The following is a 25500-nucleotide window of genomic DNA, read 5'->3' as shown; positions in this document are numbered from 1 at the left end:
GAGGAGAGGTTAGAGATAAGGGTAGATGTCAGAGGAGAGAGTTCAATTAAGCTGAGGTATCGAGTAGGACAGGGGTGAGGGGAATGAGAGGTGGTGGATGATGAGAGCAGAAGAGGTCATGTACAAATAGACCTTGTTAGTCAGAGAGCAGTCATTCCAGAGGGCACGTGAGAAGTGAAGAGTAAAGTGAGACATGGAATGTGGATTACATTAGATGGGTTAATACGCTTAGCAGGGAGGTGGAGAGAGAGAGGCAAGAGGCAGAGAGTGGTGCAGGGGTTGAGGAAGAGATGTTGCATGTACCTTATCAGAACATTAAAGAACATCAATTCACACTGGTGCAGAGTTGATGATGAATCCAGTTCACCTCCAATTCAATTTTAACAGAAATGTTTCATTCTTCATTACTGAAAAAAAAGAAAAGTAAAAAACATTTCATTACTATTTTCAAAATGGATTGAATTCCCCCAACAATGACTATGTGTTACCAATATATCCCTCTCAGTCCCACTGCAGCATATACTGTACCAGTGTGAAAGTAGGAAGGTACACAGTACCGGTAAAACAATACGTGCCGGTACTATGCACCATATGAATTATAAGGGGATGTAAATCTCCCAGTCTCTCTCCATATCCGCAACAGAGCGGGCTCCGGTCAGTGGCATGGATGCCCATATATGGGTATGCTCATATTTGGGCATCCCATGTCACTGACCGGAGCCGGCTCTGAGTATAGGGATATATGCGGAGACGCAGAGGTGCAAGGAAATGGGAGGAGGCACGGTGAGAAACAGGGAGAGACCACAGGAAGATAGAGGGCAACAACTTCCACAAGGTACTTGTATGGGTATAATTGTTTGTATTTTGTGCAGAGGGGGTAATTTCAGATAAAATACAATTCTCCACCCTCTACGAAACAATTCCACTTTGTTCAGTAAGCCAGAAAGTCTTGGTCCCATGTGGACTGAATTTAATGCAAATAAGGTCCTTAATACACAAGTAAAGAATAAAGTTACTTATTCTCTACTGTAAGAAGTGCCACATTGCCCACTATTTGGGTCCTGTGCCCAGATTGTGACCATGCATGGCAGAGGTGAGATTCCCCCAACTCCAATTTGCTACACTCTCCAAGAGAGATAATTGTGATCAGAGGTGGAACTAGGGGAGGGTGTGAGCAGGGTCACTGCCCAGGGAGTAACCTGACTGGGGGCACGGAAATCTCATTTAGTGCATATGTTGCGGCACTGCATTGATTGACCGGTCAATCTGCACTGCTGCCTGTCACAGTGACATCCTGATCGGGCACTGTGATCAGCTATAGCACTGACCCAGGTGAGATAGTTCAGCACTTTACAAGGAGGGAACAGATGTTGTGGGTGACAGATGCTGGAGGTAGGCCAAGACTGTTGGCCAGAGTAACGTGGAGACTTACTGCACTCTGCATGCCCATCCTCTCCCTGACATCAGGGGAAGGAAGTGGCCCTGGGGTGTGTGTAGGTATGCCAGATGTCAGTGTATGCATAAGTAAGTATGCCTGTGTAGTGGGAGGTGTAGGGGCGTTAAGCTGGAGGACTTAAAACAGGCACAAAAGCACATAGATACCTCTGATTATACCGCACCAAATGCTGATAATATCATGCTGTAGCTGCACTTTACAGAAGATGATGCAGATGTCATCATTGGTTGGTGGGTTCATTAAATCAATCCATCATATCATAACCACACTGTGCATATGATGTACTGAATCAGTAACACCAGGAAGACATCTCCATGTTAGGAGTAGAGTTGAAGTTAACAGAATATGTCCAGCACTGTGGTGTGTAGCCCATAAATAATAATTGTGCACATTACCAGAACAACATACTGTCAACTGCAAGATCATTTTGCTGCTTGTAGCGTATGCTCATCCTGTACAGTGTTGTAGTAGATCCGTCTCTTCAGTGTTCACTGCAACAAAAGTAAGACATTGCATTAATATTACAGACGTTTGGGGGCTGAAATCTCACTTCGCTGCGGACAATTTCCCTTTGCATAAGATTCTTGTGATTATGTCAATGATGATCAATAACTGCATCATAACACAGCCGCTCTATACAGAAGATGTACTTGCTCTCAATGGTCATGGAGGTAATACGTCACACAATGTACAGATATAGCAAGGATTATTTCTCCCACTGGTGCATTATGGCATTATGATGGGAAATGTTGTGAGATTCTGCATTATCAGCATCACTGAATCTTTTGGAAATTAAGTGATATTCTATGTTTTAATGCAATATTATGGATGATCAGCCGGTAAAATAATAATAGCTTGCTGTATCTGTAGCCATGCTCTACCCATGATGTGCTGAACCAATGACTGCAGAGAGATTCAGAGTGGTAAACATGACTGGAACGCATCTCTGAATAATGGGCAGCAAAGCAGTGCAGAATAGGAGGTGAAAGTATTTAAAATGGAAGATCCTTAGCAGCTGTGTGGGGAGTAGACAGTACAGACTGACCAAGTAAATGGTAAAAGGAGTAACTTCAACATTACTTGGCTTTGTTCTCCACATTGAAGCTTTCCTCCTCTTTAAATCACTAATACTGATGCCATGTGTAACCTGTACTGAGAGTTATATAATCTACTGGCCTAGATGAAACCATATGATGCAAACAGGATCCATCCCACTCCAGATTCATAGAATTGAACCACCTTAACCTTTCATAACAATCACATAGAACTGCAGCTGTGCGCTACTGCACATGTTCTTGTTATGAATGGTAGTAGATGTGGTCCTTGGGTCTTTACTTCATACTGTAGCCACCCTCTACTCATGATGTATTGAATCAACGAAAACTTGCATGGTTCAGATCACAGGAAGGGGTAGAGTAGAGATGAAAATATTCAATGTGAAACCCGTAGCAGCCGGATTGTGTGGAGTCAATAAAACGACAAATACTAAATGGTAAATGAGAAATATACACATTGCTTATCTGTCTCTGTGTAGTAATTTTCCTTCTCTTCAACTGTCCTTCAAATTTTCTCTTTTGCAAGAAAAGGAACACATGGCTTCAATATTCACTTCTGTTCTGCAGTCATCCCTCCTGAAATAAAAGTTAAGCATTGCATTGTTATTATGATAATACATACAATAAACCTTGCTCCAAACCATTTGATGCAAAGCAAATCCACCTCCCACCCACAGCTGTGCTCCTTCTAGAGCATGCATGTCAAACTCCAGTCCTCGAGGGTCCCAAACAGGCCAGGTTTTCAGTAGGGATATCCTGAAAACCTGGCCTGTTTGCTGCCCTCGAGGACTGGAGTTTGACATCCTTGTTCTTGAGCTTCTACCACGCAAGTCATCCATGTGAGTGACACTGTACTGCAGTCCTGGTCTGCACACAATCTACTGAATCAATGACATCACACTGTAAAGGCAATCTACAAGATGTATTAGTTGTCCACACTTCCGAAATGTTACTTTTATGTCCAAATCACTTATTCCCATGACCTGATATTTGTATTTGTTATTTATAGGATTGTCACAAAGAGTTGATGAGGTCACCAAATGATAGTATGTAGAGAGAAAGAGAGATCTCAGAACAGAGCCCTGATGTATACCCACAGACAGATCAATAGAAGACGAAGACATGTTAGCAACAGAGATGGAGAATGTGTGACAGGAAAGTTATGATGAAAACCAGGATAGAACTGTGTTACGGATACCAAGAGAGAGTTTAGAATATGAAGGAGGAGAGTGATTTAGAGCATCAAACGCAGCAGATAGATCAAGTAGGATTAGTAGGGAAAAGTGACCTTGGGAATTTGCTTTAAGCACAGTCTGTAGAACGAGCTGTACGAAAGGCAGGTTGTAAAGGATCCAGGAGGGAATGTGATTTAAGAATGTTGACATTCTAGCAATTAGGAGACAAACAGCAGGAGGGATACAGGGCGGTAGTTAGTAAGGCACATAGGGTGTAGGTTGTTTCTGAGAAAAGGGTGACCACTACAGGCTTAAAGTAAGAGGGTAAAGAGCCAGAGAATAGGGAGGAATTGAAGATGTGGGTGAGAGTGGGGACTAAGAGATGCAGTAAGGTGTGAGGGGATACGATCTAGAGGGCATGTGGTAGAGGGAGAAGAGAAGATGATTAGCTTCCAGCTCTGTAAGAGAAGAAAAGGAGTCAAATGCAGAAGGAGAATTAGGTAGAAGGAGAGAAGGGGGAAGGGACAGAAGGAATCTCCTTGTGGGTGGCATCCACCTTGCCTCTGAAGTAGTCAAATGCTTGAGGAGAAGTGAAGGAAGGATGGCAAGTGTGAGGAGAAGGTTAGTGGAGGGAGTCAAATACAGGGAAAAAAAGACAGCATAAATTAAATTTGAGTGTTGATGAATGTGAAAAAAAAGTAGTGTGGTTTGGCCCCAGAGAGCAGCTTTATACAGGACTGGAGACATTTTTACTGTAGAAAAATCAAATATCAATTGTGTGATTTCCTTCATAGGCATTAAGAACAGCGAGTGGAAGTGTGATGAACATGTTTGGGAATTTAGCCAAGGGTGTGGGCTAGAGGGACAAGTGTGTCAGAGCCTAGAGGGGGCATATAGATAGGAGGATAGCATTGTAAGAGTTAATAAGATTGTTAGTTTAAGCGGAAAGAGAGAGAGAGCAGAGAGGTTAGAGTAGATGTCAGAGGAGAGTTTAATTAAGCAGAGGCAAATCAGTGGGACAGGTAAGATGGGGTGAGGGGAATGACTGATTGTGAATGATGAGAGCAGAAGAGGTCATGTACAACTAGAGCCTTGTTAGTCAGAGAACGGACATTCCAGATGGCATAGGAGAAGGGAAGAGAAAAGTAAGGAAAGGAATGTGGATTACATTAGATAGGTTAACACTCTTAGCAGGGAGGCAGAGGCAGGGAGGCCCGATGTGTATATGAGCAGGTTCAAGATTATAAGAGATATCCCACACATCAGCAAACATAGAAGGAGACACAGAGATAGGTGTAGAGAGAGACAGAGATAGCTCTATGTAGAGAGAGAGGGACGTAGAGAGAATGAGACAGATAGGCGCAGAGAGAGGGGGCGCAGAGAGAGGAGGCGCCAAAAGAGGGGGCGCAGAGAGAGGGGGCACAGAGAATAGGATATTAAAGAGTGCTTTTCATTGAGCAGTGCAGAAATAGCTGCAATAGAGGTCTGTACAAATGGTGCAGTGTGTAGACACATGCAAAGGTAGGGGAAGGAAAGAGGAGAACATGTGGATAAAAGCAGGAGTGTGGAAGTTAGAGAAATTAGAAAAGTTTAACAGAGGAGTGAGGAAACAGCAAGCAGAAAGAACAAGAGAGAGGTTACATTGGGATGACGTTCTGTGGTAAAGAGAAAATGCTACTAGAGAGCTTTCAAATATTAGAGGACATGAATTGAGGGAGCAAATGTATAAATCAAAACCTGAGGGGGAGGTATAGCACGAAAGCTTGCACAGCAGATTATAGTCTTAATGTTGCGTGTACCTGTCAGGGTATTCAAGAAGTTAAATTCTCACAAGTGCAGAGTTCATGATGAAATGCTGAATCTAGTCCCCCTCCAATTTAATATAACTTTTCCATTCTTCATTACTGCAAAAAGCAAACAAAACAAAACCACATTGCATTACTATTTTCAAAATGGATTGAATGGCATATTCAACAGTGACTGTGTGATGCCAATATTCCCCACTCACTCGTAGTGAAGCACATATTGTACTAGTGTTGAAAGTAGGCCGGTAGAGTCAGGTACGCAGTACTGATAAAACAATAAGTGCCCGTCGTAAGTACCAGCTCCGCAACAGTGCGGGCATCACATTTGTGACGTGGATGAACATATATGGATAAGCCCATATTAAGGCATCACGTGACCAGAGCCGTCACTGACTGGGTATACGTAAAGACGCAGGGAGATGCAAGGAAAGGGAGGGAGAGAGACAGGGAGAAGATGTGAAACGGAGGAAGGCACGGATGGAGGGAGTTCTTCCGAGCTTCTGCGGGCCTCTCTCTTTCACTGGTGCATGCCGGGAGCTGGTCCCAACATCCACAAAGTGTGTGTGTATTATTGGTTGTATTTTATGGGGGTAGGAGGGTAGTGTGTATATTGTGTGTGTGGGAGTATTATATTGTGTGTAGAGGTGCAGAGGAGAGTACTAGATTGTGTATCTTGTGTAAGGGTGTTGTGTATATTGTGTTTGGAGCTATAATATTATTGGGGAGATTAGTATTGAGGAGGTATTATAGTGTGTATTGTGGGGAGTATTAGTGTGTGTATTGTTTGTGGGTGACAGATGCTGGGGGTATGCAGCAATCCCTGCACTGAGGTCCGAGGCGGCTCTGCATCGCTCGCACGCACTGTGGACGACCAAGCATGTGCCCATGATAATCATGGCCTTAGAGGGATGAGTGTGTCAGAGCCTAGAAGGGGTATATATATAATGGAGGAGGGAGGAGGAAGGAGGAGGAGGGAGGAGGAGATGATAGCATTGTAAAAGTTAACAAGATAGTTAGTTTAAGCAGAAAGTGAGGAGAGGTTAGAGATAAGGGTAGATGTCAGAGGAGAGAGTTCAATTAAGCTGAGGTATCGAGTAGGACAGGGGTGAGGGGAATGAGAGGTGGTGGATGATGAGAGCAGAAGAGGTCATGTACAAATAGACCTTGTTAGTCAGAGAGCAGTCATTCCAGAGGGCACGTGAGAAGTGAAGAGTAAAGTGAGACATGGAATGTGGATTACATTAGATGGGTTAATACGCTTAGCAGGGAGGTGGAGAGAGAGAGGCAAGAGGCAGAGAGTGGTGCAGGGGTTGAGGAAGAGATGTTGCATGTACCTTATCAGAACATTAAAGAACATCAATTCACACTGGTGCAGAGTTGATGATGAATCCAGTTCACCTCCAATTCAATTTTAACAGAAATGTTTCATTCTTCATTACTGAAAAAAAAGAAAAGTAAAAAACATTTCATTACTATTTTCAAAATGGATTGAATTCCCCCAACAATGACTATGTGTTACCAATATATCCCTCTCAGTCCCACTGCAGCATATACTGTACCAGTGTGAAAGTAGGAAGGTACACAGTACCGGTAAAACAATACGTGCCGGTACTATGCACCATATGAATTATAAGGGGATGTAAATCTCCCAGTCTCTCTCCATATCCGCAACAGAGCGGGCTCCGGTCAGTGGCATGGATGCCCATATATGGGTATGCTCATATTTGGGCATCCCATGTCACTGACCGGAGCCGGCTCTGAGTATAGGGATATATGCGGAGACGCAGAGGTGCAAGGAAATGGGAGGAGGCACGGTGAGAAACAGGGAGAGACCACAGGAAGATAGAGGGCAACAACTTCCACAAGGTACTTGTATGGGTATAATTGTTTGTATTTTGTGCAGAGGGGGTAATTTCAGATAAAATACAATTCTCCACCCTCTACGAAACAATTCCACTTTGTTCAGTAAGCCAGAAAGTCTTGGTCCCATGTGGACTGAATTTAATGCAAATAAGGTCCTTAATACACAAGTAAAGAATAAGGTTACTTATTCTCTACTGTAAGAAGTGCCACATTGCCCACTATTTGGGTCCTGTGCCCAGATTGTGACCATGCATGGCAGAGGTGAGATTCCCCCAACTCCAATTTGCTACACTCTCCAAGAGAGATAATTGTGATCAGAGGTGGAACTAGGGGAGGGTGTGAGCAGGGTCACTGCCCAGGGAGTAACCTGACTGGGGGCACAGAAATCTCATTTAGTGCATATGTTGCGGCACTGCATTGATTGACCGGTCAATCTGCACTGCTGCCTGTCACAGTGACATCCTGATCGGGCACTGTGATCAGCTATAGCACTGACCCAGGTGAGATAGTTCAGCACTTTACAAGGAGGGAACAGATGTTGTGGGTGACAGATGCTGGAGGTAGGCCAAGACTGTTGGCCAGAGTAACGTGGAGACTTACTGCACTCTGCATGCCCATCCTCTCCCTGACATCAGGGGAAGGAAGTGGCCCTGGGGTGTGTGTAGGTATGCCAGATGTCAGTGTATGCATAAGTAAGTATGCCTGTGTAGTGGGAGGTGTAGGGGCGTTAAGCTGGAGGACTTAAAACAGGCACAAAAGCACATAGATACCTCTGATTATACCGCACCAAATGCTGATAATATCATGCTGTAGCTGCACTTTACAGAAGATGATGCAGATGTCATCATTGGTTGGTGGGTTCATTAAATCAATCCATCATATCATAACCACACTGTGCATATGATGTACTGAATCAGTAACACCAGGAAGACATCTCCATGTTAGGAGTAGAGTTGAAGTTAACAGAATATGTCCAGCACTGTGGTGTGTAGCCCATAAATAATAATTGTGCACATTACCAGAACAACATACTGTCAACTGCAAGATCATTTTGCTGCTTGTAGCGTATGCTCATCCTGTACAGTGTTGTAGTAGATCCGTCTCTTCAGTGTTCACTGCAACAAAAGTAAGACATTGCATTAAGATTACAGACGTTTGGGGGCTGAAATCTCACTTCGCTGCGGACAATTTCCCTTTGCATAAGATTCTTGTGATTATGTCAATGATGATCAATAACTGCATCATAACACAGCCGCTCTATACAGAAGATGTACTTGCTCTCAATGGTCATGGAGGTAATACGTCACACAATGTACAGATATAGCAAGGATTATTTCTCCCACTGGTGCATTATGGCATTATGATGGGAAATGTTGTGAGATTCTGCATTATCAGCATCACTGAATCTTTTGGAAATTAAGTGATATTCTATGTTTTAATGCAATATTATGGATGATCAGCCGGTAAAATAATAATAGCTTGCTGTATCTGTAGCCATGCTCTACCCATGATGTGCTGAACCAATGACTGCAGAGAGATTCAGAGTGGTAAACATGACTGGAACGCATCTCTGAATAATGGGCAGCAAAGCAGTGCAGAATAGGAGGTGAAAGTATTTAAAATGGAAGATCCTTAGCAGCTGTGTGGGGAGTAGACAGTACAGACTGACCAAGTAAATGGTAAAAGGAATAACTTCAACATTACTTGGCTTTGTTCTCCACATTGAAGCTTTCCTCCTCTTTAAATCACTAATACTGATGCCATGTGTAACCTGTACTGAGAGTTATATAATCTACTGGCCTAGATGAAACCATATGATGCAAACAGGATCCATCCCACTCCAGATTCATAGAATTGAACCACCTCAACCTTTCATAACAATCACATAGAACTGCAGCTGTGCGCTACTGCACATGTTCTTGTTATGAATGGTAGTAGATGTGGTCCTTGGGTCTTTACTTCATACTGTAGCCACACTCTACTCATGATGTATTGAATCAACGAAAACTTGCATTGTTCAGATCACAGGAAGGGGTAGAGTAGAGATGAAAATATTCAATGTGAAACCCGTAGCAGCCGGATTGTGTGGAGTCAATAAAACGACAAATACTAAATGGTAAATGAGAAATATACACATTGCTTATCTGTCTCTGTGTAGTAATTTTCCTTCTCTTCAACTGTCCTTCAAATTTTCTCTTTTGCAAGAAAAGGAACACATGGCTTCAATATTCACTTCTGTTCTGCAGTCATCCCTCCTGAAATAAAAGTTAAGCATTGCATTGTTATTATGATAATACATACAATAAACCTTGCTCCAAACCATTTGATGCAAAGCAAATCCACCTCCCACCCACAGCTGTGCTCCTTCTAGAGCATGCATGTCAAACTCCAGTCCTGGAGGGTCCCAAACAGGCCAGGTTTTCAGTAGGGATATCCTGAAAACCTGGCCTGTTTGCTGCCCTCGAGGACTGGAGTTTGACATCCTTGTTCTTGAGCTTCTACCACGCAAGTCATCCATGTGAGTGACACTGTACTGCAGTCCTGGTCTGCACACAATCTACTGAATCAATGACATCACACTGTAAAGGCAATCTACAAGATGTATTAGTTGTCCACACTTCCGAAATGTTACTTTTATGTCCAAATCACTTATTCCCATGACCTGATATTTGTATTTGTTATTTATAGGATTGTCACAAAGAGTTGATGAGGTCACCAAATGATAGTATGTAGAGAGAAAGAGAGATCTCAGAACAGAGCCCTGATGTATACCCACAGACAGATCAATAGAAGACGAAGACATGTTAGCAACAGAGATGGAGAATGTGTGACAGGAAAGTTATGATGAAAACCAGGATAGAACTGTGTTACGGATACCAAGAGAGAGTTTAGAATATGAAGGAGGAGAGTGATTGAGAGCATCAAACGCAGCAGATAGATCAAGTAGGATTAGTAGGGAAAAGTGACCTTGGGAATTTGCTTTAAGCACAGTCTGTAGAACGAGCTGTACGAAAGGCAGGTTGTAAAGGATCCAGGAGGGCATGTGATTTAAGAATGTTGACATTCTAGCAATTAGGAGACAAACAGCAGGAGGGATACAGGGCGGTAGTTAGTAAGGCACATAGGGTGTAGGTTGTTTCTGAGAAAAGGGTGACCACTACAGGCTTAAAGTAAGAGGGTAAAGAGCCAGAGAATAGGGAGGAATTGAAGATGTGGGTGAGAGTGGGGACTAAGAGATGCAGTAAGGTGTGAGGGGATACGATCTAGAGGGCATGTGGTAGAGGGAGAAGAGAAGATGATTCGCTTCCAGCTCTGTAAGAGAAGAAAAGGAGTCAAATGCAGAAGGAGAATTAGGTAGAAGGAGAGAAGGGGGAAGGGACAGAAGGAATCTCCTTGTGGGTGGCATCCACCTTGCCTCTGAAGTAGTCAAATGCTTGAGAAGTGAAGGAAGGATGGCAAGTGTGAGGAGAAGGTTAGTGGAGGGAGTCAAATACAGGGAAAAAAAGACAGCGTAAATTAAATTTGAGTGTTGATGAATGTGAAAAAAAAGTAGTGTGGTTTGGCCCCAGAGAGCAGCTTTATACAGGACTGGAGACATTTTTACTGTAGAAAAATCAAATATCAATTGTGTGATTTCCTTCATAGGCATTAAGAACAGCGAGTGGAAGTGTGATGAACATGTTTGGGAATTTAGCCAAGGGTGTGGGCTAGAGGGACAAGTGTGTCAGAGCCTAGAGGGGGCATATAGATAGGAGGATAGCATTGTAAGAGTTAATAAGATTGTTAGTTTAAGCGGAAAGAGAGAGAGAGCAGAGAGGTTAGAGTAGATGTCAGAGGAGAGTTTAATTAAGCAGAGGCAAATCAGTGGGACAGGTAAGATGGGGTGAGGGGAATGACTGATTGTGAATGATGAGAGCAGAAGAGGTCATGTACAACTAGAGCCTTGTTAGTCAGAGAACGGACATTCCAGATGGCATAGGAGAAGGGAAGAGAAAAGTAAGGAAAGGAATGTGGATTACATTAGATAGGTTAACACTCTTAGCAGGGAGGCAGAGGCAGGGAGGCCCGATGTGTATATGAGCAGGTTCAAGATTATAAGAGATATCCCACACATCAGCAAACATAGAAGGAGACACAGAGATAGGTGTAGAGAGAGACAGAGATAGCTCTATGTAGAGAGAGAGGGACGTAGAGAGAATGAGACAGATAGGCGCAGAGAGAGGGGGCGCAGAGAGAGGAGGCGCCAAAAGAGGGGGCGCAGAGAGAGGGGGCACAGAGAATAGGATATTAAAGAGTGCTTTTCATTGAGCAGTGCAGAAATAGCTGCAATAGAGGTCTGTACAAATGGTGCAGTGTGTAGACACATGCAAAGGTAGGGGAAGGAAAGAGGAGAACATGTGGATAAAAGCAGGAGTGTGGAAGTTAGAGAAATTAGAAAAGTTTAACAGAGGAGTGAGGAAACAGCAAGCAGAAAGAACAAGAGAGGTTACATTGGGATGACGTTCTGTGGTAAAGAGAAAATGCTAGGAGAGAGCTTTCAAATATTAGAGGACATGAATTGAGGGAGCAAATGTATAAATCAAAACCTGAGGGGGAGGTATAGCACGAAAGCTTGCACAGCAGATTATAGTCTTAATGTTGCGTGTACCTGTCAGGGTATTCAAGAAGTTAAATTCTCACAAGTGCAGAGTTCATGATGAAATGCTGAATCTAGTCCCCCTCCAATTTAATTTTAATATAACTTTTCCATTCTTCATTACTGCAAAAAGCAAACAAAACAAAACCACATTGCATTACTATTTTCAAAATGGATTGAATGGCATATTCAACAGTGACTGTGTGATGCCAATATTCCCCACTCACTCGTAGTGAAGCACATATTGTACTAGTGTTGAAAGTAGGCCGGTAGAGTCAGGTACGCAGTACTGATAAAACAATAAGTGCCCGTCGTAAGTACCAGCTCCGCAACAGTGCGGGCATCACATTTGTGACGTGGATGAACATATATGGATAAGCCCATATTAAGGCATCACGTGACCAGAGCCGTCACTGACTGGGTATACGTAAAGACGCAGGGAGATGCAAGGAAAGGGAGGGAGAGAGACAGGGAGAAGATGTGAAACGGAGGAAGGCACGGATGGAGGGAGTTCTTCCGAGCTTCTGCGGGCCTCTCTCTTTCACTGGTGCATGCCGGGAGCTGGTCCCAACATCCACAAAGTGTGTGTGTATTATTGGTTGTATTTTATGGGGGTAGGAGGGTAGTGTGTATATTGTGTGTGTGGGAGTATTATATTGTGTGTAGAGGTGCAGAGGAGAGTACTAGATTGTGTATCTTGTGTAAGGGTGTTGTGTATATTGTGTTTGGAGCTATAATATTATTGGGGAGATTAGTATTGAGGAGGTATTATAGTGTGTATTGTGGGGAGTATTAGTGTGTGTATTGTTTGTGGGTGACAGATGCTGGGGGTATGCAGCAATCCCTGCACTGAGGTCCGAGGCGGCTCTGCATCGCTCGCACGCACTGTGGACGACCAAGCATGTGCCCATGATAATCATGGCCTTAGAGGGATGAGTGTGTCAGAGCCTAGAAGGGGTATATATATAATGGAGGAGGGAGGAGGAAGGAGGAGGAGGGAGGAGGAGATGATAGCTTTGTAAAAGTTAACAAGATAGTTAGTTTAAGCAGAAAGTGAGGAGAGGTTAGAGATAAGGGTAGATGTCAGAGGAGAGAGTTCAATTAAGCTGAGGTATCGAGTAGGACAGGGGTGAGGGGAATGAGAGGTGGTGGATGAGAGCAGAAGAGGTCATGTACAAATAGACCTTGTTAGTCAGAGAGCAGTCATTCCAGAGGGCACGTGAGAAGTGAAGAGTAAAGTGAGACATGGAATGTGGATTACATTAGATGGGTTAATACGCTTAGCAGGGAGGTGGAGAGAGAGAGGCAAGAGGCAGAGAGTGGTGCAGGGGTTGAGGAAGAGATGTTGCATGTACCTTATCAGAACATTAAAGAACATCAATTCACACTGGTGCAGAGTTGATGATGAATCCAGTTCACCTCCAATTCAATTTTAACAGAAATGTTTCATTCTTCATTACTGAAAAAAAAGAAAAGTAAAAAACATTTCATTACTATTTTCAAAATGGATTGAATTCCCCCAACAATGACTATGTGTTACCAATATATCCCTCTCAGTCCCACTGCAGCATATACTGTACCAGTGTGAAAGTAGGAAGGTACACAGTACCGGTAAAACAATACGTGCCGGTACTATGCACCATATGAATTATAAGGGGATGTAAATCTCCCAGTCTCTCTCCATATCCGCAACAGAGCGGGCTCCGGTCAGTGGCATGGATGCCCATATATGGGTATGCTCATATTTGGGCATCCCATGTCACTGACCGGAGCCGGCTCTGAGTATAGGGATATATGCGGAGACGCAGAGGTGCAAGGAAATGGGAGGAGGCACGGTGAGAAACAGGGAGAGACCACAGGAAGATAGAGGGCAACAACTTCCACAAGGTACTTGTATGGGTATAATTGTTTGTATTTTGTGCAGAGGGGGTAATTTCAGATAAAATACAATTCTCCACCCTCTACGAAACAATTCCACTTTGTTCAGTAAGCCAGAAAGTCTTGGTCCCATGTGGACTGAATTTAATGCAAATAAGGTCCTTAATACACAAGTAAAGAATAAAGTTACTTATTCTCTACTGTAAGAAGTGCCACATTGCCCACTATTTGGGTCCTGTGCCCAGATTGTGACCATGCATGGCAGAGGTGAGATTCCCCCAACTCCAATTTGCTACACTCTCCAAGAGAGATAATTGTGATCAGAGGTGGAACTAGGGGAGGGTGTGAGCAGGGTCACTGCCCAGGGAGTAACCTGACTGGGGGCACGGAAATCTCATTTAGTGCATATGTTGCGGCACTGCATTGATTGACCGGTCAATCTGCACTGCTGCCTGTCACAGTGACATCCTGATCGGGCACTGTGATCAGCTATAGCACTGACCCAGGTGAGATAGTTCAGCACTTTACAAGGAGGGAACAGATGTTGTGGGTGACAGATGCTGGAGGTAGGCCAAGACTGTTGGCCAGAGTAACGTGGAGACTTACTGCACTCTGCATGCCCATCCTCTCCCTGACATCAGGGGAAGGAAGTGGCCCTGGGGTGTGTGTAGGTATGCCAGATGTCAGTGTATGCATAAGTAAGTATGCCTGTGTAGTGGGAGGTGTAGGGGCGTTAAGCTGGAGGACTTAAAACAGGCACAAAAGCACATAGATACCTCTGATTATACCGCACCAAATGCTGATAATATCATGCTGTAGCTGCACTTTACAGAAGATGATGCAGATGTCATCATTGGTTGGTGGGTTCATTAAATCAATCCATCATATCATAACCACACTGTGCATATGATGTACTGAATCAGTAACACCAGGAAGACATCTCCATGTTAGGAGTAGAGTTGAAGTTAACAGAATATGTCCAGCACTGTGGTGTGTAGCCCATAAATAATAATTGTGCACATTACCAGAACAACATACTGTCAACTGCAAGATCATTTTGCTGCTTGTAGCGTATGCTCATCCTGTACAGTGTTGTAGTAGATCCGTCTCTTCAGTGTTCACTGCAACAAAAGTAAGACATTGCATTAAGATTACAGACGTTTGGGGGCTGAAATCTCACTTCGCTGCGGACAATTTCCCTTTGCATAAGATTCTTGTGATTATGTCAATGATGATCAATAACTGCATCATAACACAGCCGCTCTATACAGAAGATGTACTTGCTCTCAATGGTCATGGAGGTAATACGTCACACAATGTACAGATATAGCAAGGATTATTTCTCCCACTGGTGCATTATGGCATTATGATGGGAAATGTTGTGAGATTCTGCATTATCAGCATCACTGAATCTTTTGGAAATTAAGTGATATTCTATGTTTTAATGCAATATTATGGATGATCAGCCGGTAAAATAATAATAGCTTGCTGTATCTGTAGCCATGCTCTACCCATGATGTGCTGAACCAATGACTGCAGAGAGATTCAGAGTGGTAAACATGACTGGAACGCATCTCTGAATAATGGGCAGCAAAGCAGTGCAGAATAGGAGGTGAAAGTATTTAAAATGGAAGATCCTTAGCAGCTGTGTGGGGAGTAGACAGTACAGACTGACCAAGTAAATGGTAAAAGGAATAACTTCAACATTACTTGGCTTTGTTCTCCACATTGAAGCTTTCCTCCTCTTTAAATCACTAATACTGATGCCATGTGTAACCTGTACTGAGAGTTATATAATCTACTGGCCTAGATGAAACCATATGATGCAAACAGGATCCATCCCACTCCAGATTCATAGAATTGAACCACCTCAATCTTTCATAACAATCACATAGAACTGCAGCTGTGCGCTACTGCACATGTTCTTGTTATGAATGGTAGTAGATGTGGTCCTTGGGTCTTTACTTCATACTGTAGCCACCCTCTACTCATGATGTATTGAATCAACGAAAACTTGCATGGTTCAGATCACAGGAAGGGGTAGAGTAGAGATGAAAATATTCAATGTGAAACCCGTAGCAGCCGGATTGTGTGGAGTCAATAAAACGACAAATACTAAATGGTAAATGAGAAATATACACATTGCTTATCTGTCTCTGTGTAGTAATTTTCCTTCTCTTCAACTGTCCTTCAAATTTTCTCTTTTGCAAGAAAAGGAACACATGGCTTCAATATTCACTTCTGTTCTGCAGTCATCCCTCCTGAAATAAAAGTTAAGCATTGCATTGTTATTATGATAATACATACAATAAACCTTGCTCCAAACCATTTGATGCAAAGCAAATCCACCTCCCACCCACAGCTGTGCTCCTTCTAGAGCATGCATGTCAAACTCCAGTCCTCGAGGGTCCCAAACAGGCCAGGTTTTCAGTAGGGATATCCTGAAAACCTGGCCTGTTTGCTGCCCTCGAGGACTGGAGTTTGACATCCTTGTTCTTGAGCTTCTACCACGCAAGTCATCCATGTGAGTGACACTGTACTGCAGTCCTGGTCTGCACACAATCTACTGAATCAATGACATCACACTGTAAAGGCAATCTACAAGATGTATTAGTTGTCCACACTTCCGAAATGTTACTTTTATGTCCAAATCACTTATTCCCATGACCTGATATTTGTATTTGTTATTTATAGGATTGTCACAAAGAGTTGATGAGGTCACCAAATGATAGTATGTAGAGAGAAAGAGAGATCTCAGAACAGAGCCCTGATGTATACCCACAGACAGATCAATAGAAGACGAAGACATGTTAGCAACAGAGATGGAGAATGTGTGACAGGAAAGTTATGATGAAAACCAGGATAGAACTGTGTTACGGATACCAAGAGAGAGTTTAGAATATGAAGGAGGAGAGTGATTGAGAGCATCAAACGCAGCAGATAGATCAAGTAGGATTAGTAGGGAAAAGTGACCTTGGGAATTTGCTTTAAGCACAGTCTGTAGAACGAGCTGTACGAAAGGCAGGTTGTAAAGGATCCAGGTGGGCATGTGATTTAAGAATGTTGACATTCTAGCAATTAGGAGACAAACAGCAGGAGGGATATAGGGCGGTAGTTAGTAAGGCACATAGGGTGTAGGTTGTTTCTGAGAAAAGGGTGACCACTACAGGCTTAAAGTAAGAGGGTAAAGAGCCAGAGAATAGGGAGGACTTGAAGATGTGGGTGAGAGTGGGGACTAAGAGATGCAGTAAGGTGTGAGGGGATACGATCTAGAGGGCATGTGGTAGAGGGAGAAGAGAAGATGATTAGCTTCCAGCTCTGTAAGAGAAGAAAAGGAGTCAAATGCAGAAGGAGAATTAGGTAGAAGGAGAGAAGGGGGAAGGGACAGAAGGAATCTCCTTGTGGGTGGCATCCACCTTGCCTCTGAAGTAGTCAAATGCTTGAGGAGAAGTGAAGGAAGGATGGCAAGTGTGAGAAGAAGGTTAGTGGAGGGAGTCAAATACAGGGGAAAAAAGACAGCGTAAATTAAATTTGTGTGTTGATGAATGTGGAAAAAAAAGTAGTGTGGTTTGGCCCCAGAGAGCAGCTTTATACAGGACTGGAGACATTTTTACTGTAGAAAAATCAAACATCAAGTGTGAGATTTCCTTCATAGGCATTAAGAACAGTGAGTGGAAGTGTGATGAACATGTTTGGGAATTTAGCCAAGGGTGTGGGTTAGAGGGACGTGTGTGTCAGAGCTTGAAGGGGCATATAGAGGATAGCATTGTAAGAGTTAATAAGATTGTCAGTTTAAGCAGAAAGAGAGAGAGAGAGCAGAGAGGTTAGAGTAGATGTCAGAGGAGAGTTTAATTAAGCAGAGGAAAATCAGTGGGACAGGTAAGATGGGGTGAGGGGAATGACTGATTGTGAATGATGAGAGCAGAAGAGGTCATGTACAACTAGAGCCTTGTTAGTCAGAGAACGGACATTCCAGAGGGCATAGGAGAAGGGAAGAGAAAAGTAAGGAAAGGAATGTGGATTACATTAGATAGGTTAACACTCTTAGCAGGGAGGCAGAGGCAGGGAGACCCGATGTGTATATGAGCAGGTTCAAGATTATAAGAGATATCCCACACATCAGCAAACATAGAAGGAGACACAGAGATAGGTGTAGAGAGAGACAGAGATAGCTCTATGTAGAGAGAGAGGGACGTAGAGAGAATGAGACAGATAGGCGCAGAGAGAGAGGGGGCGCAGAGAGAGAGGGGGCGCAGAGAGAGAGGGGGCGCAGAGAGAGAGGGGGCGCAGAGAGAGAGGGGGCGCAGAGAGAGAGGGGGCGCAGAGAGAGAGGGGGCGCAGAGAGAGAGGGGGCGCAGAGAGAGAGGGGGCGCAGAGAGAGAGGGGGCGCAGAGAGAGAGGGGGCGCAGAGAATAGGATGTACATGAGTGCTTTTCATTGAGCAGTGCAGAAATAGCTGCAATAGAGGTCTGTACAAATGGTGCAGTGTGTAGACACATGCAAAGGTAGGGGAAGGAAAGAGGAGAACATGTGGATAAAAGCAGGAGTGTGGAAGTTAGAGAAATTAGAAAAGTTTAACAGAGGAGTGAGGAAACAGCAAGCAGAGAGAACAAGAGAGAGGTTACATTGGGATGACGTTCTGTGGTAGAGAGAAAATGCTAGGAGAGAGCTTTCAAATATTAGAGGACATGACTTGAGGGAGCAAATGTATAAATCAAAACCTGAGGGGGAGGTATAGCACGAAAGCTTGCACAGCAGATTATAGTCTTAAAGTTGCGTGTACTGCTGCGGCACAGTTTATTCGAGCATTTGCCCGTTCTGTGCCGCAGCAGTAGCCTGGCGCGCGCCCGAGTGTGACGGGCGCACGCCGGAGCAGCGGAAGAGCGCCCTCCGATCGGGGCGCTCTCCCTACCGCTGCCGGGTCCGCCGGGTCCCCCGGAACCCCCTGCCGCTGTCCCGCGATCGCGGGACACCAGGGCTCCCTCGGGGAGCCCCTGGACACGCGTGCAGGGGGCGCACGCTCCCGATGACGCGTGACCGCGCGTCTATGACGCGCGGCACGCCGAGGGGCGGCCACTAGCAAGCCGGGAGATTTCCCGCCTTGCGGTACCGACCACACTTCAATAAAGTGTGTCGGTAGTGTACCTCTCAGGGCATTCAAGAAGGTAAATTCTCACAAGTGCAGAGTTCATGATGAAATGCTGAATCCAGTTCCCCTCCAATTTAATTTTAATATAACTTATAACATTCTTCATTACTGCAAAAAGCAAACAAAACAAAACCACATTGCATTACTATTTTCAAAATGGATTGAATGGCATATTCAACAGTGACTGTGTGATGCCAATATTCCCCACTCACTCGTAGTGAAGCACTTATTGTACTAGTGTTGAAAGTAGGCCGGTAGAGTCAGGTACGCAGTACTGATAAAACAATAAGTGCGCGTCGTAAGTACCAGCTCCGCAACAGTGCGGGCATCACATTAGTGACGTGGATGAACATATATGGATAAGCCCATATTAAGGCATCACGTGACCAGAGCCGTCACTGACTGGGTATACGTAAAGACGCAGGGAGATGCAAGGAAAGGGAGGGAGAGAGACAGGGAGAAGATGGGAAACGGAGGGAGGCACGGATGGAGAGAGGGAGTTCTTCCGAGCTTCTGCTGGCCTCTCTCTTTCACTGGTGCATGCCGGGAGCTGGTCCCAACATCCACAAAGTGTGTGTGTATTATTGGTTGTATTTTATGGGGGTAGGAGGGTAGTGTGTATATTGTGTGTGTGGGAGTATTATATTGTGTGTAGAGGTGCAGAGGAGAGTACTAGATTGTGTATCTTGTGTAAGGGTGTTGTGTATATTGTGTTTGGAGCTATAATATTATTGGAGAGATTAGTATTGAGGAGGTATTATAGTGTGTATTGTGGGGAGTATTAGTGTGTGTATTGTTTGTGGGTGACAGATGCTGGGGTATGCAGCAATCCCTGCACTGAGGTCCGAGGCGGCTCTGCATCGCTCGCACGCACTGTGGATGACCAAGCATGTGCCCATGATAATCATGGCCTTAGAGGGATGAGTGTGTCAGAGCCTAGAAGGGGCATATAAATATATAATGGAGGAGGGAGGAGGGAGGAGGAGGAGATGATAGCATTGTAAAAGTTAACAAGATAGTTAGTTTAAGCAGAAAGTGAGGAGAGGTTAGAGATAAGGGTAGATGTCAGAGGAGAGAGTTCAATTAAGCTGAGGTATCGAGTAGGACAGGGGTGAGGGGAATGAGAAGTGGTGGATGATGAGAGCAGAAGAGGTCATGTACAAATAGACCTTGTTAGTCAGAGAGCAGACATTCCAGAGGGCACGTGAGAAGTGAAGAGTAAAGTGAGACATGGAATGTGGATTACATTAGATGGGTTAATACGCTTAGCAGGGAGGTGGAGAGAGAGAGGCAAGAGGCAGAGAGTGGTGTAGGGGTTGAGGAAGAGATGTTGCATGTACCTTATCAGAACATTAAAGAACATCAATTCACACTGGTGCAGAGTTGATGATGATTCCAGTTCACCTCCAATTCAATTTTAACAGAACTTTTTCATTCTTCATTACTGCAAAAAAAAAAGTATAAAACATTGCATTACTATTTTCAAAATGGATTGAATTCCCCCAACAATAACTATGTGTTACCAATATATCCCTCTCAGTCCCACTGCAGCACATACTGTACCAGTGTGAAAGTAGGAAGGTACACAGTAACGGTAAAACAATACGTGCCGGTACTATGCACCATATGAATTATAAGGGGATGTAAATCTCCCAGTCTCTCTCCATATCCGCAACAGAGTGGGCTCCGGTCAGTGGCATGGATGCCCATGTATGGATATGCTCATATTTGGGCATCCCATGTCACTGACCGGAGCCGGCTCTGAGTATAGGGATATATGCGGAGACGCAGAGGTGCAAGGAAATGGGAGGAGGCACGGTGAGAAACAGGGAGAGACCACAGGAAGATAGAGGGCAACAACTTCCACAAGGTACATGTATGTGTATAATTGTTTGTATTTTGTGCAGAGGGGGTAATTTCAGATAAAATACAATTCTCCACCCTCTACGAAACAATTCCACTTTGTTCAGTAAGCCAGAAAGTCTTGGTCCCATGGGGACTGAATTTTAATGCAAATAAGGTCCTTAATACACAAGTAAAGAATATAGTTACTTATTCTCTACTGTAAGAAGTGCCACATTGCCCACTATTTGGGTCCTGTGCCCAGATTGTGACCATGCATGGCAGAGGTGAGATTCCACCAACACTAATTTGCTACACTCTCCAAGAGAGATAATTGTGGTCAGAGGTGGAACTAGGGGAGGGGGTGAGCAGGGTCACTGCCCAGGGAGTAACCTGACAGGGGGCACGGAAATCTCATTTAGTGCATATGGTGCGGCACTGCATTGATTGACCGGTCAATCTGCACTGCTGCCTGTCACAGTGACATCATGATCGGGCACTGTGATCAGCTATAGCACTGACCCAGGTGAGATAGTTCAGCACTTTACAAGGAGGGAACAGATGTTGTGGGTGACAGATGCTGGGGGTAGGCCAAGACTGTTGGCCAGAGTAACGTGGAGACTTACTGCACTCTGCATGCCAATCCTCTCCCTGACATCAGGGGAAGAAGTGGCCCTGGGGTGTGTGTAGGTATGCCAGATGTCAGTGTATGCATAAGTAAGTATGTCTGTGTAGTGGGAGGTGTAGGGGCGTTAAGCTGGAGGACTTAAAACAGGCACACATCTCACTTCGCTGCGGACAATTTCCCTTTGCATAAGATTCTTGTGATTATGTCAATGATGATCAATAACTGCATCATAACACAGCCGCTCTATACAGAAGATGTACTTGCTCTCAATGGTCATGGAGGTAATACGTCACACAATGTACAGATATAGCAAGGATTATTTCTTCCTCTGGTGCATTATGGCATTATGATGGGAAATGTTGTGAGATTCTGCATTATCAGCATCACTGAATCTTTTGGAAATTAAGTGATATTCTATGTTTTAATGCAATATTATGGATGATCAGCCGGTAAAATAATAAAAGCTTTCTGTATCTGTAGCCATGCTCTACCCATGATGTGCTGAATCAATGACTGCAGAGAGATTCAGAGTGGTAAACATGACTGGAACGCATCTCTAAATAATGGGCAGCAAAGCAGTGCAGAATAGGAGGTGAAAGTATTTAAAATGGAAGACCCTTAGCAGCTGTGTGGGGAGTAGACAGTACAGACTGACCAAGTAAATGGTAAAAGGAGTAACTTCAACATTACTTGGCTTTGTTCTCCACATTGAAGCTTTCCTCCTCTTTACATCACTAATACTGATGCCATGTGTAACCTGTACTGAGAGTTATATAATCTACTGGCCTAGATGAAACCATGTGATGCAAACAGGATCCATCCCACTCCAGATTCATAGAATTGAACCACCTCAACCTTTCATAACAATCACATAGAACTGCAGCTGTGCGCTACTGCACATGTTCTTGTTATGAATGGTAGTAGATGTGGTCCTTGGGTCTTTACTTCATACTGTAGCCACACTCTACTCATGATGTATTGAATCAATGAAAACTTGCATGGTTCAGATCACAGGAAGGGGTAGAGTAGAGATGAAAATGTTCAATGTGAAACCCGTAGCAGCCGGATTGTGTGGAGTCAATAAAACGACAAATACTAAATGGTAAATGAGAAATATACACATTGCTTATCTGTCTCTGTGTAGTAATTTTCATTCTGTTCAACTGTCCTTCAAATTTTCTCTTTTGCAAGAAAAGGAACACATGGCTTCAATATTCACTTCTGTTCTGCAGTCATCCCTCCTAAAATAAAAGTTAAGCATTGCATTGTTATTATGATAATACATACAATAAACCTTGCTCCAAACCATTTGATGCAAAGCAAATCCACCTCCCACCCACAGCTGTGCTCCTTCTAGAGCATGCATGTCAAACTCCAGTCCTCGAGGGTCCCAAACAGGCCAGGTTTTCAGTAGGGATATCCTGAAAACCTGGCCTGTTTGCTGCCCTCGAGGACTGGAGTTTGACATCCTTGTTCTTGAGCTTCTACCACGCAAGTCATCCATGTGAGTGACACTGTACTGCAGTCCTGGTCTGCACACAATCTACTGAATCAATGACATCACACTGTAAAGGCAATCTACAAGATGTATTAGTTGTCCACACTTCCGAAATGTTACTTTTATGTCCAAATCACTTATTCCCATGACCTGATATTTGTATTTGTTATTTATAGGATTTTCACATGTATTACTACTGTGAAACGCTATATACATTAATAGTGCTATATAAATAAATACATACACATTTATATATAATAATAATAACAGCATGTTCTTTTAAAGCGCTGCTAGTTTTACGTAGCGCTATACAGAGACATTTTGCAGACACAAGTCCCTGCCCCATAGAGCTTACAATCTATGACATTGGTGCCTGAGGCACAGAGGATATGAAGTGACTTGCCCAAGGTCACACACACACAAATATATATACATAAATATATACATATATACACACACACACACACACACACACACACACACACACACACATATATATGAAAACTAACACAGAAAAAAAGAATCCCCTGAATAGCACTCTAACATACACAAATTGTATCAATAAAGGTTTATTAATCACATACACATAAATGGTTAAAATGAGGAGCAGTGGTGACCTACAAAGCTGTTATAAACTGAACCTTAAGGTGTGGGGAAAAATGCTACACTGCAGTAATAAGTACAAAGTATGTAAATAAAGTGTAGAGGCAAGAAATATATGGAAATGAGAACACTCAGACCGGCCGGTCAAGTACTACCTAAGTTGAAGCCCCCTGTGTGAAGTGCTTGTATGAAACTAGTGTATAACTAACAAGCAAATGCTTGTCCGGGGGCTTAACATATAGACAGTTGATAGATGTATTTGAAGTTGCATATTCTGTGCCGTGGATTAATCAGTATACTGAAAGCAACTGAGGATGGTACAGTAGCTGTGATAGGTTGGCCTCATAGCTCCTCCTTCAATGGAGGACTCGGCTCACGGAGCACTTAAATCCCTAAATGCCCACAGAAAAAAATAAGCATGCAGTACTTAAAGTGAAAGTAAAATGAGAAATGAAATAAAATAAACACACACATTGAAAAATCACTCACCCGACTGAGAGCGCCTTCTACAGAGCGCTGTACCACTGCTCAGCTAGCAGCTAAAACTGTCTCATTTTCCCACCATTGAAGTTTACACATGTCCACGCCCCACTCTAACAAGACGCTGTGTACGGAAGCTCGCAGGAGACAAACTAGTGAGAGAAGGTGTAGCTGCTAGCCACACTCCACGAGGTGCATTGTGGGAAATGTAGTTCTTTGCCTGCTAGCTTCTCTGACTGGTTACTGATTACGTGATGTCACTAGGGGCGGGATTAGTGTGTTGCAATGTAACGGCCCGGCTGTATGATTGTCACAGAAGGGGGGAGCCTGAGAATGTCACGGATTTAATTACACATGTAATGATGTAATAACACAGCCATGAACTAAGCCAGTATACATATGGTCATGTGATATTTATAATGCATTTATTAACATTATTGTGTGGATTTGGGCTGAATTAAACTTGTATGGGATTGTCACTTTAATATCACAGTACCACTACTGTTTAACACTTATAATGACCTCCTGATTACAGATTATTAGGGACAGACTTAAAAAGGCCTGTGTAAATATTTATTATAGAGTGGCCTCTTTACTTTATAATATCAGGGAGTATCAGACAGGCCTGTGTTTATTTTTAATATACATTAGGGTGACCTGACTCCAGATTATTGGCCTTTCCCTCTGACAAATGCATATTTTCCTATACTGTGTTAATTTTGTTAGAACAAAATAAATATTCATGCGCTAAATGACAGTACCAGTGTGAGTCCCAATAAGAAGTAGTGAGGTAAAAAACCATGGTACCAGCAACATATGTAACTGATGGGGAGGGTGCTAAAATATATGGAGTGTGGCGTCCTGATTGCTAAATGAGGTGTATTATATCATAAGTGCATATAACAATATCCCTCATAGCAATCTATTAAGAACCAACAAGAACTAGGTAGCACAATAATCAGTGCTGCAGTTATAGCCTAATAATAAGTATATATATATATATATATATATATATATATATATATATATATATATATACAGTGTTCGACAAACCTATACATTTGCTCGCCCCGGGCGAGTGGATTTAACCCCCGGGCGAGTAAATATTGGCCCAAGCAGCACACGTTTGGTACTAGGTGGCGAGTAGATTTTTTTGTGTGGCGAGTAGATTTTTTGGTGATTTGTCAACCACTGTATATATATATATATATATATATACTGCTGCGGCCAAGTTTATTCGAGCATTTGCCCGTTCTTGGCCGCAGCAGTAGCCTGGCGCGCGCCCGAGAGTGACGGGCGCGCGCCGAAGCAGCGGAAGAGCGCCCTCCGATCGGGGCGCTCTCCCTACCGCTGCCGGGTCCGCCGGGTCCCCCGGAACCCCCTGCCGCTGTCCCGCGATCGCGGGACACCAGGGCTCCCTCGGGGAGCCCCT

General features: G+C 43.7%; 1 long non-coding RNA gene across 1 annotated transcript; it reads right to left on the bottom strand.

Moving 5' to 3' along the window:
• Positions 1 to 22630: 22630 nt before the first annotated feature.
• Positions 22631 to 24190, bottom strand: LOC142475341 (uncharacterized). The gene is made up of 3 exons (XR_012790888.1): positions 24078 to 24190; positions 23744 to 23980; positions 22631 to 22728 (listed from the first exon to the last, which is right to left on the bottom strand). It is a non-coding gene; the product is annotated as an uncharacterized LOC142475341 (long non-coding RNA).
• Positions 24191 to 25500: the final 1310 nt, after the last annotated feature.

This window comes from Ascaphus truei, unplaced genomic scaffold, assembly GCF_040206685.1.
Source record: "Ascaphus truei isolate aAscTru1 unplaced genomic scaffold, aAscTru1.hap1 HAP1_SCAFFOLD_1170, whole genome shotgun sequence".
In the NCBI taxonomy this organism is placed as follows: domain Eukaryota; kingdom Metazoa; phylum Chordata; class Amphibia; order Anura; family Ascaphidae; genus Ascaphus; species Ascaphus truei.
This window is presented reverse-complemented; position numbering and strand designations above follow the sequence as displayed.